This window comes from Pleurodeles waltl, chromosome 5 (assembly GCF_031143425.1).
Source record: "Pleurodeles waltl isolate 20211129_DDA chromosome 5, aPleWal1.hap1.20221129, whole genome shotgun sequence".
Classification (NCBI taxonomy): Eukaryota; Metazoa; Chordata; class Amphibia; order Caudata; family Salamandridae; genus Pleurodeles; species Pleurodeles waltl.
In genome coordinates, this window is record NC_090444.1 from 550,051,299 (window position 1) to 550,069,078 (window position 17,780).

Here is a 17,780-nt window from a genome sequence, read left to right on the forward strand (position 1 = left end):
GTCACAATGGGAACCTCTTCATGTGGATATAGAATAGCCTTAAGTATGGCAGGGAGGCCTAATGCCAATGCTGTTACACCATGTGAGCTGCTGCAATAACATTGCATGTGGCACTGTGCTTAGACATGTCTCGGCTGCATAGTTGTTCAAAGATTGGATAAAGCAGCACACTGTTTAACCATGGTTTCTCTATTGTAATGTCCCTTGAGCTGTTGCTCATTTTGATCATGTGTAGAATGTGGTAGCAGCTGTAAATGTTATAGTGTTACAGGCTGAGAGGGTAACTGGCCATATCTTGCGACTGTAGTAAGTGCAGGTTGGCAGCCTGAATGCTTATGTTTATTTACTCTGTGACTGGCTATGGACTCTCTATTGGAACTTAGCAGAGGACGATGCACTGTATTACATCAAGCAAGACAATGGCTTGTTTCGAGCTGGGATTACTGATGCACCCAGGCCAAGAAGGGTGGCTTGTTCTCTATAACAACATGCCACGCTGTAAGTGTGGCAATGCACTTATTCAATTCAGGGGGATATTTTGTAATGGTAGGCACGTCAGGAGGATTGTTGTTTAGTGTCAATTTCTAGGGCATTGCAACACCAATGCAGCTGTAAACCCAAGGATCAGGGAAAGGATGCCTACTTATAATGGGATTCATTGAGTAAACATTAAACCCTGTTTTTCTACAACTTAGATACACATCTTATCTCTGCCCCATTAGATTGCGTCACTAGGGGTGTGGAAAGATGGGAAATCGGGCAGGGTAGACTACCATCTCCACATCAAACCACTGTTCCATTCTCTGATGCATGAGCTATCAATCAGGTCATTCAAACGTTACAAATACATTTTGGTAACCAATCTGTTGAAATTGATCTCATTGAGCTATATTAGTGCTCTTTGCACACAACCTATGCTGGTGTAGTTTACAATATGTGTACTAAGGAGTGCATTATGTTATCCTGGTGCCACTGTTTGCCACCTTGCTATTCTATGCCGTTTCTTGGAACATTGGTATTAGAGTACATTGGTGGTTGATATGGAAATAGTAATACATCTGTTTTCATTTGCTATTCTCCCTACATATTGACTCCAAAGATCATTTCACTTCACTATAATGGTTAAAATATTGTGGACAAAAATATCAAAGGTAATACATTTCTAAATTGTTTAAGAAATTTTAGGTTTCGGTTATAGATTTGATTAGAGATTAGGTTGGTAGTTTGGTTTTGATTATTTATTAATTAATGTTGATGTATTCATTTTTAATTGGTATTATTTACAAATTCAATACATTTTTAAATTATTTAGTATATTTTAAGTTTGGATTTGGGGTTTATTGTGGGATTGAATGGGAAGTGTTTAAGTGAAATATATTGAAATCAATAATATTTGACAGATGTATACATTACGCCTTTTATCTCTAAATGTGTTTTTCTATACGTTTAACTCCTTAGCTGCTGGGCATCCCCTCCCCCACCCACCCTACCCCCAGACTGCTGAGCCTTTTTTTGGCTATTTGGGGGAGTTCGTACTTAGGCTTTCATAACTTTTTTGTCCACATAACCTAACTGCGCAAAATTTGCATCCTTTTTTCCAACATCCTAGGGATTCTACAAGTACCTAGAGTTTGTGGGTTCCCATGGAGGAGACCAAGAAATTAGCCAAAATACAGCAAAGAATTTGTTTTTTATTTCAGAAAAATGGTAAAAAAGGGCTGGCGAACAAATAATGTGTTATTTTCCCTGAAAATGGCATCAACAAAGGGTTTGCGGTGCAGGTTTGTGGTGCTACAATCACTATCTTCCCAGCTTTTGGGAACAGGCAGACCTGAATCAAAAAAACACATTTTCAACACAATTTGGGCATTTTACTGGGACATGCCCCATTTTTAAAGTTTTTGGTGCTTCCTTCCAGTTAGTGACAGAAATGGGTGTGAAACCAATGCTGGATGCCGAACAGCTAAACATTTCCGAAAAGTAGACAAAATTCCAAATTCAACAAGGGGTCATTTGTGTAAATCCTACAAGGTTTTCCTAAGAAAATAACAGCTGAAAAAAAATATATATTGAAATTGAGGTGAAAAAAACAGCCATTTTTTTCCACATTTTACTCTATATCTTTTTCCTGCAATGTCAAATTTTCAAACGTAATATACCATTACGTCTGCTGGACTCTTCTGGTTGTGGGGATATATAGGGCTTGTAGGTCCATCAAGAACCCTAGGTACCCAGAGCCAATAAAGGGGCTGTACCTTGCAATGGGTTTTCATTGTATACCGGTTGTACAGCAATTCATTTGGTGAAAGATAAAAAGTGAAAAATAGGTATCAAGGAAACCTTTGTATTTCCAAAATGGGCACAAGATAAGGTATAGAGATGCAGTGGTTATTTCCACATCTCTGAAATCCAGGTTGCCCATACTAGCATGTGAATTACAGGGCATTTCTCAAATAGACGTTTCTTTTACACACTGTCTTACATTTGGAAGGAAAAAATGTAGAGAAATAAATGGGGCAATAACACTTGTTCTGCTATTCTGTATTCCCCTAAGTCCCCTAATAAAAATGGTACCTCACTTGCATGGGTAGGCCTAATGCCCGCGACAGGAAATGCAACATGGACACATCACATTTTTACATTGAAATCTGATGTGTTTTTTGGAACATGCCTAGGTGTCGATTTTGGCCACTAGCTCAGCCGGCACCTAGGGAAACCTACCAAACCTGTGCATGTTTGAAAACTAGACACCTACGGGAATCCACGGTGGGGTAACTTGTGGGGCTCTCACCAGGTTCTGTTACCCAGAATCCTTTGCAAACCTCACAATTTGGCAAAGATTTTGGTACTGTAAAGTTCTGGAATCTGAGAGGAGCCACAAACTTCCTTCAACCCAACATTCCTCCAAGTCTCCAGATAAAAATGGTACCTCACTTGTGTGGTTAAGCCTAGTGCCCGTGACAGGAAATGCCCCAAAACACAACGTGGACACATCACATTTTCCCAAGGAAAAATTACCAGATTTTTGCAAAGTGCCTAGCTGTGGTCTTTGGCCCTAACTCAGCCGGCACCTAGGGAAACCTAGCAAACCTATACATCTATGAGAACTAGACATCCAGGGGAATTCAGAATGGGGTGTCTTGTGGGGCTCTCACCAGGTTCTGTTACCCAGAATCCTTTTCAAACCTCAAAATTTGACAAAAAAACACTTTTCCCTCCGATTTCAGTGCTGTAAAGTTATGGAATCTGAGAGGAGCCACAAACCTCTTTCCACCCAGCATTCCCCCAAGTCTATCGACAAAAATGGTACCTCACATGTGTGGTGTCCGCAGCAGGAAACGCCCCAAAACGCAACATAGACACATCAAATTTTTACATTGAAAACTGACGTGTTTTTAAGGAAAGTACCTAGCTGTGGATTTTGGTCTCTAGCTCAGCAGGTACTTAGGAAAACCTAACAAACCTCTGCATTTTTTAAAACTATACACCTAGGGGAACCCAGGATGGGGTAACTTGTGGGGCTCTCACCAGGTTCTGTTGCCCAGGTTTTGCAAACCTCAATATTTGGCAAAAAAAACACTTTGTCCTCACATTTCGGTGATAGAAAGCTCTGGGATCTGAGAGGAGCCACAAATGTCCTTCTACCAAGCATTCCCCCAAGACTCCTGATAAAAATGGTACCTCACTTGTGTGGGTAGGCCTGGTGCCGGTGACAGGAATAGAGCACACAACGGTCAGTGTTGCTCCTTACATTAGGGCAACTGTTGACCCTGGGGTGGTTCATTCCTGATGCAGGCACTAGGTACAGGCACTCATGTGGGGTAGCGTTTTTATCAGGACAGGTGAGAAAACAGTGGGTGATAGGAATTTTGTGGATCCCAGCATATTCCTGTAGTTTGTGTGACAGTAATGGAAGAAAAAATAGAATTTTTATTCAACCTTTCACATTTGCAGTGTATTCTGGGTAAGACAACTTTGAGGAATCCACACAAGTCACACCTCTGTGGACTCCCTCAAATGTCTAGTTTCCAGAAATGTCTGGGTTTGGTAGGTTTCCCTATATGGCCGCTGAGCCCAGGACCAAAAACACAGGTGCCTGACTTACAGAACCAGGTTGTTTTGTGATAGATAATTTTGATGTCTCCACAATACGATTTGGGCGGTGGACTTAGGGTCTGAACTAAATTGGGGAGCTCCCAAGAGAGCACTCTCTCTCTCTCTGCTTGCCGCTGCGAGCACCTGCTCTCTGTGTTGGGCAAACCCGCTATTGTCCCACTGCACGGACTGTTCTGGTGAAGAGACAGCAGGACTGTCCTCATCACCTCTCTCATAATCAATGGAAGAGGAGTTATCAAATGGGACTCTTCCGACTGAAACATCAGTCCCAGAGTCTGCACCATTGTCCTATCCTCAGATAGTATCTGCTGTCTCAGTCTCTAATCCTACGTCAGAGCTGTCACCTATGACCCGATTGAAGGCTTGCGCAGCATTCATTCAACGAGATGCCATTGCTGCTACTGGCTAAACTGTCGCTCTAAAAAACTAGCCTACGTAGACAGTCACAAAATTGCTGGTGGATGTGTGTGTGATACGTGCAACAGTAGAGGTCACCTTACCTTTGCTTCTTCCCTCAATCAGCACGTTGTTTCAAGACACTCAAAAAAAGACACACGATTACTTCACCTTGTCACATACCAATTGTCACAGTCTTTGGCTCCCCTAGCACCCAGCCCATAAATCATTACTGATGCTCCCACTTCCATGACCTCCTTCTCGGATTCCCTCACTACCAACCAGCAAAAGTGCCCTTCATCTCTCCATAGCCCCCGCACCTACATTTCATTTGTATTATAGCGCAGGTAATTGCTGACTTTACTAATCTCCTCAGCTATTTACTTAAAATACAGATTTGATCTTTGCATTAGGCATATAAACCTTCTGTGCTACTTTGTGGCATAAAAACTGCCACTAGACAAAAGTGTAGCAGAAACATAATCACAAGACTTACTATACTTTTTTATTGCAGCCTAAAAGCTACAGTGGAAATCTGTCAGTTGAAGTATATGCATTACTTTGAAGATGCAAGCTGCATCTGCAAGAGAACCGGTGGCGAAAATATGTACATATATATTTATATATGTATATATAGAGAAAGAGAGATAGAGAAAGAGAGACAGAGAGTTCACTTTAATATGCGGGTGTGGTTTTCCTGGGGGCCGATCGCAGACCGCAGGAAAACCACACACGTGTTGACAAAAGTGATCATTATATATATATATATATATATATATATATATGTCCAAACAAAAATATTCACCGCACTCCACAGAATCCCATTTTTGCGTTTTTATTAGAAACAATCAGCAATCACCAACGTGTTTCAACGCCTCTCGACTCTTGCTCATGGTGAGTGAGTCCTATTACTCTTGCCCTTAAATAGTCAAATTCTATCCTCCCAATTATAATGCATTCTGGGTATTGTAGTTTTTTAACCAAACATAAACAAAAACAAAAAAGAACAAAACAACAAAAACAAAAACGGCCAAAACATATAACATATAGGCCCTCCTTACGACCTTGGCGGTCAGTGGAACACTGGCGTTATTACCGCCACAGGCTTGCGGTATTCCACCAGTGTATTATGACCATGGCGCATTAGCCACGGCCATACCGCCAGTCCCTCCAGTATACTGCCAGGCTTCAGCCGGGCGGTCATAATCATCACCCGCCAGCCTGTCCATAGCGGTAAACACCGTCATGGAAAGGCTGGCGGTAGGGCGGAGACTCGGTGTGCCCCTGGGGGCCCCTGCACTTCCCATGCACTTAGCATGGGCAGTGCAGGGGCCCCTAGGCACAGCCCCACCACGCATTTCACTGCCAGAATTATGGGCAGTGAAATGTGCGATGGGTGCTGCTGCACCAGCTGCACATCAGCAATGCCGCCGGCTCTATCATGAGCCGGCTTCAAAGTTGATGTGACTTTTCCGCTGGGCCAGCGGACGGAAATGCTGTTTCCGTCCACTGGCCCAACGGAAAAGTCATAATAGGGGGCCAAGCATACCGCCAGTACTGGCGGTATGTTGGCTCCCGCAGCTTTGGCGATCTTTTTCCAAGACCGCCGAAGTCGTAATGAGGGCCATAATGTTTTTTCAGATGGACCTATTGTCCCTAGATGTTAAATTCTGGCATGGGCTAACAAACTGGCATCATATTAATTAGTATTACATTATAAATATATCTTATGCAGGCGATGTTCATCAATCATTTCCTTCAATCTTAAGTAAACGCAAAAATAGAAGAGTATATCCTACCAAATTATTTAAAGATAGAGTTTTTGTGATTTCTTTCTAATATTAGCTAAGGGCCACATACCATTCAATACTTAAATTAGTATGAGAAAGAAATTCTATGATATGTACCGCCTCACTATGACAACAATACAGGCTAAGTGCATGAAGATTGGTTGCTTTAAATAATTTGGTCAGTACCCCTGCAGATATGGAAATAAAGCCTAATTATTAATACCAGTGACTCCAAAAATATTTAAACTGTTCAAATCTCAATGCAATCATCTAATCATACAAAAATCTGTTCACAGCCGGTCAAACCCATATATACACATATTTTCCTAGTCATGTTATTTATCTCATTTACAAATGTACAAACAATTCCTCGTCCATGTTCAACCCATACGGTATCATGGTTCAACGTTGAATAATATATTTACTCTCAAGTTGTCATAGTTGTAGTGTCCTATCACCACCCCATTCATTTTTATTTCTTTTTGGCAGACTGAAAAAAGGTATACTTCTCCAGTCTGTTGTGTGGTGTTTATTATGATGTTTGGCAACCGCATAACTACGGTCCTGATGTGTTCCAGTATTCTTTTCTTCAATGGGCAGGTAGTACTACCCACATATTGTAGACCACATTCACATATAATCAATTAGACAACATATAGGACAGTTGTACTAGAAAGGGGATGGGGGTCCTGTATTAGAAGGGAAGGTGTGGGGGATGCTGTACTAGATGGGGGTGGGGACGCTATACTAGAAGGGGGTTGGGGTGCTGTAGCAGAAGGGGGGACACTGTACTAGAAGGTGGTGTGTGGGGTGATGTTCTGGTCGGCAGTGGGGGTTCTGGTATAGAGGGGGTGGGGGGGTTTGGGCTTTCAGAGGGGTGGGGGAGTCGTCTGCCCGTGACAGGAAAGAAAGTTCCTGTCACCAGTAGCCTTTCCGCCAGGGTTTTGTGGCGGTGCTACCACCGTGGAAACCCTGGTGGAAAGCCGGCTCCAAATACTGCCGGCGGTCTTCATTGGACCACTGGGTCGGAGATACTGATCTCCAGCCCAGCAGGTCCAACCGCTCTGGCGGTACAGGCGGGGATGTGGCGGGTTGGCAGACGCCAACCCACCACTCTCATAATGTGGCTGCCACCATGGCCCTGGCAGTCAGAAGCCTGCCAGGGTCATATTGAGGGCCTATATGTCTATTTTAGAAGGTGGGAAAGCTTATATTAACACAGGAAAGTCCAATAGGTAGACTCTCTAGTGTTGGGCATGAGAGGCAAAAGCAAATTGTAACAGTCAGAACTTTGGTGGCTGGATTCCCATATTCCTTCCCACTTCTCCTCCTAACTTGAGTCTAGTCCACTCTTTCAGGTTCCAAGACACCCTGACTCCCCAGACGGGCTGCTCTGGTCAGCATCACCCACTCAGTCAGTCCTAAATTTTCAACATGAGCCTTGAGCTATAATTCTTTTTCAGATAGTATGCAAATGTTATTTCATAGCAGACCTTCAACAGATAGGGCAGTGCTCATAGCTACTTTCAGAGGGCCATTGACCATAACCCATAATCAAATTAAACAGCCCATCATAGCCACTTACTTTGCTTCCCTTTACCCAACCATCCACTGTTTTAATAGACACGTCAACAAAACCCTATCAAGACTGCTGTGACTGCTTTGGGGTATCCCAAAATTTCAGATGATAGGTTTCAGGATTGGGACAGGCCCAGTTGATATTTAAAATGACACTGCTGTAATCATGTAATTTCTGAAAGTTTGCTTCACACTTTTTATGCAAAATTCCTGAATTTATTCCAGTATGCTATGTCACATAATTACACCACCATTCATGGCAAAATTACAGCACAAGAATGGAGGAAAATCTTGAACAACCAGAATGTTGTTTGCCACAATTGTTTTTTTGGGGTATTTTATTAGTGAAAAATGTGTCAAAAATTGACCCAGAGACGCATTCCCATTACAAAATAGTGATAAATGGTGGATTTTCATTTTGCTTAATTGTGCCTAATTTTGCATAATTTTGCCAAATTTCACCTAATTACGCAACAGCAAACTGTGTGAATGACAGAGACTTCGTGTGTTGCTACTGAACGAGCTCTGATTCCTCCAGGGACATCGGGTGTCCCTCCCCTGAGTGGAAATATATTTCCAGAGACTACCTCCAAATCCTCTGATCTACTGTTTGCACTAGCTAGGCTATCTCATAAGCACAAAAAGTTATCTATGTCTATTCAAACCACAAAGCTAGCACAAGATCTTTAGAAATCTGGACTTTTTGGAATTGTGGAATTACCCCTCCTGGGTACCTCAGTATCTGTAACACCATCCTTACCGGACTCTGATGCACTCCTGAACCTCAGCTTCAACCTGCACTGGCCGCTCTCATGGGCCAGCATGATCTTCAACTCCTCTAACACCAATGTTTCCAGTACAAAGGGCTGATGCTGCTTCTTTCACCTCAGGAGCCAAGGCCGCAGAAGCCTCTCTCACCTCAGTAGCCAAGTCAGCCATTTGCCCTTAGTACCCAATGCAGCCTTTTTCTCCACAGCATTCAGAGCATCCTTCATATCCTCCGATTTCACACCCCTCTCAGTCTTTGTGACTGCCAGCTTTAGCCTGCAAGGCTACAGCTCTGAAGGAACCAACTGAGAGGACATACTGCACCCAGCCTTGGACAACTCACGGAATGCTGTCTGAACATTCTCCTCTTTCACTTGTTCCTCATCAGCTTCTTCCTCATTCTCTTCTGAGGTGATCTTTTCTTGGAATGCCTCTTGTCCTGAGATTCTATTCAGAATATTCCTTCATGGCTGCAGCTTGCTTTACTTGAACATGACCATCCTCTCCACCATAGTAAGGCCAGCCAGGGTAGACAGCTCCACCTCCAAAAACAAATCAGGGTGCAAACGTGTTACAAAAAATAAAAATGATAAAAATAAGTTCCAAATATTCTTTTCAATAAAAATCTGGAACATAATTTTTAGCTCTTTGTCTTTAAAATTGAATGGTAACTGCCAGGAAAATTTCTATCACAACTGCAGAACACAAATGTCAGGAATGAGATAGTACCCCTAATAACACAATAACCCACTCTGGTTAAGTCAAAATATAAATATGAGAGAATCTCCTATCAACTCATAGTTGCAATGGTACAAGCAGCAGGAAATTCCCAAAGAGGTGCGATGCCATGGCAGCTCCTCTGAAGGCACTATAATTCTTCATGTGGCCACTCAGCTAACTTTTTTTTCACAAAACCAAATCCCCAAAGAAGAGTTTGTTTTTTAAAACATTAAAGTAATGAGTCTCATAGCCTTGGCCTTTTCTTCACAGTTATGGGGGACGAGGGGGAGATAAAAATAAACAAGTACCTCAGAAGATCAGCTCCAAAAAGAGTGAATGGATTGAGATACTTACACTAACAGCCACAAGTGTGTCTGGTCAGCTATGTAAGGTTTCCAATAGTAATCAAGGGGACCGTCAGTGGAGACATGACGGTCAACGCAGCTCTAAATAGAACTAGTGAATAATCAGTTTAGCAGACAGGTTGCTCTATCTTGTTTGTGAAGGAGTACTTTGTCTGCAAACTGTAAATTGGCGCCTTAATCTCCAACCGCTGGGAACGTTCCTTCTGGTAAGTCATGCAGCCCCAAGCTCCTAAGAGCAGTCTTGAGGGCATCATTTTTCCCCCCAGTCAGGTCTCCTGCAGGATTCAGTTTTCTGTGGTCAAGTGGTCCATCTCTGATACAGGATTACTTCTTTCTAATTTTGGGTCCCTGAAGCAAGTAAAAAGCAGGCCAGCATATTGACACTAGGAGAGACAGCCCAGTAAGTGAATGCCAGCATAATTCAGGAGTGCTTGTGTCTTGAGTGCTTAAGAGAGTCATCTTCTTCCAGCAAGGGTCAGGAGCCTTCTTCTGGCATGTGGAGTTATCCCAGGTCCAGGGATGTTCTGAGGAGGTTGGGGGTGATGTGCCAGTTTTATCCTGTTCACTGGCCAGTGATTGGAAAAGTTCTACCACTCAAATGTCTAGCAAGGTCTGCACAGTGAAATAGCATTCAGATTTTATTTCACTGTGAAACGGTGCCATAGTGTGTCATATTAGTATATATTAGCACTATATCCAATCCACTTACAAGGCACACTTTAAAGGTGACTGATGAAAATATAAAAATAGGCTTTTGCTTTATGGCCAAGGCATTTTCCTTGACATGTGTCATTATAGTGCATTTAAACTGCAGCCCAAGCTGAGCACCTAACAGACATATATTTTTGTAAAATTGCATCTGGCATATTAAATGTAACCTATCATGTCAGATGTACATTTTAGGCACCCTTTACAATGGCCTTATATAGAAGACACATATGCCAAATAGGGAGTATAGCACATATTTTAGGGTATATGTCAAGGTACTTTATTACGGTTTAGCAGTGACAGGCAATCAGGGACCTATTTATTCTCTGTGTGCGCCGAATGTACGTCATTTTTTTTACACATGAATGTGCCCACAGGTGCCCAGCCCAAGCCCCAGGAACAACCCCACCCACACCAGAGGGACACCAGAGGCTTGGGACCCCATCCCAGGTAAGTAGGGTAAGTATAGGTAAGTATTTTTAAAGTGCCTTTGGGAGCCCTGACATGGACCCCTCTGCATGGCACTGGGTGCAATGGTCATGCCCAGGTGACACTGGTCCTCTGTGCTGGCCATTGGGGTGGTGGGCTTGACTCCTGTCTTTTATAAGACAGAAGTCATGTGTTATGGATGGTTGTGCATCAGGAAATGACGCTAGGCTGGGTAACGGCATTTTTTTTACCTCTAACCAGCCTAGCGTCATTATTTGAGACAAAACCCCCTTCACCCATACCACCACCCCCACCTGGCTAACATAATTTTGTCTGACACTAGCCCAAGCTTAGAACTGGCTTGCAGCATTCCATAAACTTGGCACCAGGCTGGCGTTTTGGAATGATGCAAGCCAGCAGTTTTGCGGCAAAAAGCATACGTTTGGGCCACAGTGTCCTAAATCCAGTGAACTCCGACATGGAAAAAATGGAAGGCACACAACACAAATGGGGTCATTTCCCACACCCACCTATCCCTGTCCCTGGTCTGACTCTAAACGTTCCCCACCACTTTCCACACGCCCTGCCTCCTGTCTGTATGTATCAGCTTTAGTGTGCTAAAGATGGGTTAGTAAACCCAGAAACGTTAAGCCATTAAATCCAGACCATTTTGCTAATACTAACTGAACAAGCATGGACAGACAAATAGTTTGGTCTTTTCAAGGCCAGGCCAATTGCCTTTAACAAAGGTTGATTTTGGTTGTCTCCTGAATCTTGGTCAATGATGGTCTCTGGTCAGTGAGCTGTTTCTTTCTCCTCCAACACTTATAAGATTTTTTTAGTCTGTTACGTTCTGCAGTTTGCACCATAATTGTTGCTCGCTGTAAGTTACATGGTAGGAACATCATTTGCTCATTTTATTGTAAATTCTATCTACACGTTTTATAAACATTATCTAGTAAAGTAGGAATATGTCGGATCAAGCATGGTTCGCATTAATTGATCCTAGTGAGTATGTGATCACGCTGTTCCTGTGTAATTAGAATGTCAAGTCTTGCAGTTGCTAAATAAAAGTAAATGATTGCTTCAGCAAACTTTTTCCTTTGGTGGATTTAAATCCTGATGCCCTGGGACAGAGGGCAGAGGTTTTTGTCCTAAATAGCTCCAATCAAAAGATAATGAATACATTTAGGAAAGCTGTAATCTCCATAGGTACTGCATGAGAGACAGAAAGGATTCAGTTCCTGAATGTGTCGGTTTTGGTGGATATCCTTCTGTGGCTGTGCTAGTTTCCTGCTGCTAATTAGAAAGAATGATTAGGTGCCATAATTATTTAAATCTATGTCAATGAACTAGGAGCTTTGTGCGAGGCTTGAGATGGCCCGGAGGTTAGAAAGGGTCGCATGTGTGAAATAAGCTTTCTTTTTATTACTTTTTTTATCAACGTAACGAAAACCAAACATTATAAAGTTCTTCAGACATTAAGTGCCTTCCTCTTTATTCGCCGAGGTATGAGTCTGTTCTCCTGAGGTGGCGTCGAATCACCTTCACAATAAACAGAAAAATAGGTGAAGCATTGTAAACTGATTGAAAACATTCACGTAGCAAGCAATGCAAATAAAAAATATTAGCAATAACAATAAAGATGACACATTGTAACGATATACGTAAAAATCTAAGACTCGCTAACATGCTAATACAAAATTATGCAAGATAAAAAACGTGCTCAATATATATACTTTCGAATTTGATATAACTCTCATTACAAATCATATGGGGTCAGACATACTATACTTTACATACTATACTTTTTTTCAGTGGCCACAAACTGCAATGATGCGCCAGTTTTCTTGCGTCGCCTTTGCCCACCTAACAACACCATGGGTGGGCCATATTTACAATACAGCGCACCACGCCGGTCGTTAGGCCAATAGCGTCAACATTTTTGACACTATTGTGACGCTTTGCTGCACTAGTGTAAAAAATGTTGATGCTAGTGCAGCAAAGTGCAGGGAGGCCCATTGATTTAAATGGTGGCGTCATTTTAACACCTGCTCTTAGAAGTCGTAAAAATGACAGAAAAAAATGGTGCAGTGAAATCTTGTAGATTTCACTGTGTCATTTTTTCAGGCCTCCCAGTGCTGGAAAGTCCCCTTGCATACATTATGCCTGGTTCAGGAATAATATGGTGCAAGGGGTTGCAAAGTAGCACAATGCATGCATCGCGCCACTTTGTAAATATGGTGTGGCAAAAATGCCTCCTTAACACCACATTAGCGTAAAAAAAAACATTAATGTGGCGCAAGGAGGCTCTAGGGGCTTGTAAATATGCCCCTAAATTTTTACTGACTCCTCAAATGAGTTTAGAAATGGATTACGAATCAAAATAAGTAAGGGGCAGACAGTGGACACTCCTTCTAAAGTGCGATTCCTTTCCCTAGGTATCAATGCTTTACCACTATAGTTGCGACCTCAAATCATTGAAAATGTAATGAATTCCAAGTTGACGTGGTAACTGATTTGCCAAGGGAAGGGATTTTATTTGGACTCATTGCCCTTTGTGATTGAGGTGAAAGGTTCAAGAGGAATAGGTAGTGGTCCAGACCACCACTGCCAACTCTCATTGAAATGCTAAAAAAATAAAACTTTCTTTAAAAGTCAAATTCAAGGAAATCAGGCTGCTTAAAAAAATGTTCTTTAGTTAACTGGAGTCACAGCCATTGTGGTCTGCTAATCCTTGCTGCCCGCCATCTCTGCCATTGTGACCAATTGGTGTGAGTAGCAGTTTGCACCATACTGAATAATTATTATGTAGGTCATAATGAAACCTACCTCAATTTCTTATTTTGCGACCTATTTGTACATCAGTCAGTTCACAAAAATGGTTTCAGGTCACAAAAAATAGAGTTGCAACCACTTATTGTAACCAGAAAGATAGTACATTTGGTCCGAAATATGGTGGCAGAAAAGTTCGATCTTAGGTTCCTAACAAATCTTTCACCATAAGTTGGATGTTGGGAGGAAAATTGATTCCATACTGTAGCATCTAAGTCAATGAATTTTATAAAAACCTTGCCAAAAGTCATTGCAACTACCCCTCAGTGGCATCTAGCTATTAGATTTTAGTGTAATGTTTTTTCATATCAGGTATGTCACGCCAAAACAACATTCCTATTGTAAACAGTTTATAATATAATACTTAAATTATTTTTTTTAAATGATAAAACGTATTTCCTGCTAGTCAAATAATCAGAATTCAGGTAAGCTGAAAACTCTATGAATTTTTTACATTTTTTTTTTCTAAAGTTCAGGACCAGTATTAGGATTTTCATACTAAGGCTCATATGTATACTCTTTTAGCGCCGCATTTGCGCCATTTGTGGGCGTGAAAGCGGCGCAAACGTACAAAATGTAATTGTATTTTGTAAGTTTGCTCCACTTTTGCATAAAAACATTTTGCAAATGCGGTGCTAAAAAAGTATAAATATGGGCCTAAATTTGGAAAAATATTTTCAACAAGCACTAGTCTACTTCAGAGGCTTTTGTTTTACACTATATCAAGAAGCTTTACTGTAGGGAAGATTAATAAGGGCGTTTCAATAAGTTTTTTCAAAAATAAATAACACAATTCTTCATAAAATTCACTCATAAAATGTTCAAAATACAGCTAAACTTCCAAAATACATTTCACACAAGATTAAGCTAATCTATCGCAACAGACCCCCCACCCCCCCACCCCCCCCCCCCCCACCTAAACACAATTTAAAACCCACTTTCTCCTAGTACAGACAATAATGAGAATTGGGCACTAACATGAAAAGAACACCTTGCATCCTTGATCTCTTCTCAACACCAAAATTCAATCCAAAGCAGCCTACATCTTCCTTCTACCTGCATATTTAACACTAACACATTATTTATTTGCTCTAAATGAAAGAACCATAGCCCAAAAAAGTACACTAGGCCTAAAAAGGTAGGAGATGATATTCTGTCTCAGGTGTCCTTTTAAGGCAGTCATAGAAAGATCAATCATTGCTGCAAGATTACATTTACTGGAACTAGCATTTCCAGGCCGTCACCAGCATGTATGCACAATCTAAACATACCCTCCTACTCATGCTCAGCAATACATACTCTGCAGTTCTGAACACCCCCATACCACACCAAACATCCTCACACATCATCTACATGTCCTTTTCGTTACAGACACACGGCTCATGCCCACATCCACATACATTTGGACATTCTCATCCGCTCATGCTAGAGCATACAGCATACCAACCCACCCCACACACAAAACAGGAGGAGTAGCAGTTTATCCACAAGTCCACCTGTTGCTGCACCCTTAGCAAACCTACAGCATTCAAGCAAAATGCAGCCCGAGCTACAGCCCCCTTGGACCAAAGCAGGACTTTTCTTAAGAAATCAGTGATCCTGCAGTACTCCCATCCTACATTCCTCAAGGACATCACCGGTCAATAGATTGAACGATTAAGGCAATGAAAGAATCACTGTATAATATCCTCAAAACCATGGACATTAAACAACAAATCAACAAGCCTAAACACTCCAAAGATAAAACACTCAGTTCATCATAGCTGCTTGCCCTAAATCCAATGCAAGTGAAGGATAAGTATAACTCTGCACTGAATGGATCATCTCGCCATCTTCTTCCCCATTCTTCATGCGGCCCCAACACAACTAGGTCAAGCAAAAAGAGAAAAAAACATTCTGTCAAATATTTCCCCATGGATTCTGTCCAAGGTGAACTCAGCAGGCTCTCGTTCTAGCTTACTTCAGATGTCAAGTCACTTCTCAATTTATCCAAATCTGCCATGGGAAAACAGCTCTCATGAAGCTCACGGCTGCAATGAAAAAACAATTCTTCAAAACCAACAGAGACGGTGCTTCCACAACGGAGAAGAATTGTTGCCTATCCGCTGTTAGTGAAGGGAAAATATAAAATACAATGGTAATAAAACACATTTATTACCGTTTTATTTTTTACGCTGGCAGCAGCCGAGTCTGCTGGTGGGTCCAGCAGCAGGGAGCAGGAGTGTGCCCTTTAAAGTACACATGTCACTTTGGTCGGCTGTCTTGCGATGGCCAGCCTGACATGTGTACTTTAAACGCTCCAACCCAAGGTGTCTTAGACAGCTGGGTGGAGAGCAGGCACAGGCCCCCAATGCTTCAAGAAGTGTTGAACTAATACACTCAAGCCACTCCTGGTGCTACTCTCATGCTGCCTTAGTTAGCATGAGAGCAGCAGCATGATTAGTAAAGGGGAGTCGGTTGAGGCTCTGGGAGCCTGTGCTCTAGCCTCCAAGTGCCAAGAGAAAGAAGCAGAGCACTTCAGTAAGATTTCCCAGGACTTCAATTCCTCTCAGAAGCAGCCTGCTACAGAGGTACTTTCTCATAACTGTGATGACCCATGAGTTCAGAGCTGATGTTTTCATGAGGGCGAAGGAGCGTCGCCCCTCCACTGTTAATGCAGGAAAAGTGAAACATTTTTATGTTGGTTATGTTGGCAGGAGCCGAGTCTGTGGGTGGGGTCAGCAGCAGGGAGCAACAGTGTGCACTTCAGCTTAAAGTGTGTATCTCACTTTGGCCAGCAGTCTTGCCATGGCTAGCCTGACATGCGTACTTTAAACACTCTAACCCAAGCTTTCTTATACAAAGTGGCGAGAAGGCACAGGCCCCCAGTGCTTCAAGGAGCATCAAACTAGAATGTTCAAGCCAATCCTGGTGCTGCTCTCATGCTGCCTAGGCTCTGGGAGCCTGTGCTCTAGCTTCCAAGTGCCGAGAGAAAGAAGAGGAGCACTGCAGTGCGATTTCCCAGGATATCGATTCCTCTCAGAAGCAGTCTGCCACAGTAGGAGATCATTTCTTATAGCTCTGATGACTTGTGAGTTATGTTTGTATTTGTAAAGCGCTTCGTCCTCCTGAGGAGTTGCTGGCATAGGGTGTTCTTAGCTTGTGAGAAGAGAATACCCTAGCTCTACTCCTCCCGCTCTCGCCAAGCAACATATACAATTCATGCACTTTAAATTCCGCTTTACAGAATGCAGACACTCTGTAACTGTAACATCCTATCTAGCTGCTTTAAGAATATGTCCGAGAAAGTAGAGGGAAACACACACAGGCATGCACTCGCCACTACCCCCGCTCTAACGGCTAGAGGAAATAGATTCCACGTCCTTTCTTGCCAGCATGAGGATCGTTGCCAACATCGGAAACGAAATCCTGACTGTAGTCCAGCACCACTAGCATCCTACCTTCGCCATCAACAATGCCTCCATTTGGATTTACAAAGCCATGAGTCACATGGTAACTATGAGGCACAGGTTAAGGTTACCTGTTACCGTTATCACGGTAAACATATATGCTCTGCGATTTAGAACTGGTCTTCACTAGCCACAATAAGCCCTGCCCTGTCAGAGGAAACTCTAGAGATAAGCCATGATAGAAACAAGGACAACAACTTCTAGATACAAGGGTCAGACGTGCGTTCTTCTTGGTGCCATTCATTGAGTGATTAATTTGTGTCGGTGGTTACAGGTGGTGGGAAAAGGCCTAATTTCTGGGTCCCGCAACTTTCGCTTTCATCAGACTTTTACTAAAAGCAAGAGAGAGGAAGGCAGAAGAAAGAGGAAAGAAGAGAAAAAGAGGGAAAAGGATGACAAAGGGAGAAAACGGACGAAAAAGAATCTGCAAGACTGCCACAAAAGGACAAATACATGTTACTGAAGAAAAGAGGCATTGATATTCGTCAGACCGAGACATTTAGCAACACGGGAAGCGAGCTCCAAAGAAAGGGCATATTTATACTTTTTGACGCAAAACTGCACTAACTCAGTTTTGCGTCAAAAAAATTAGCGCCGGCTAACGCCATTCTGAAGCACCATGCGGG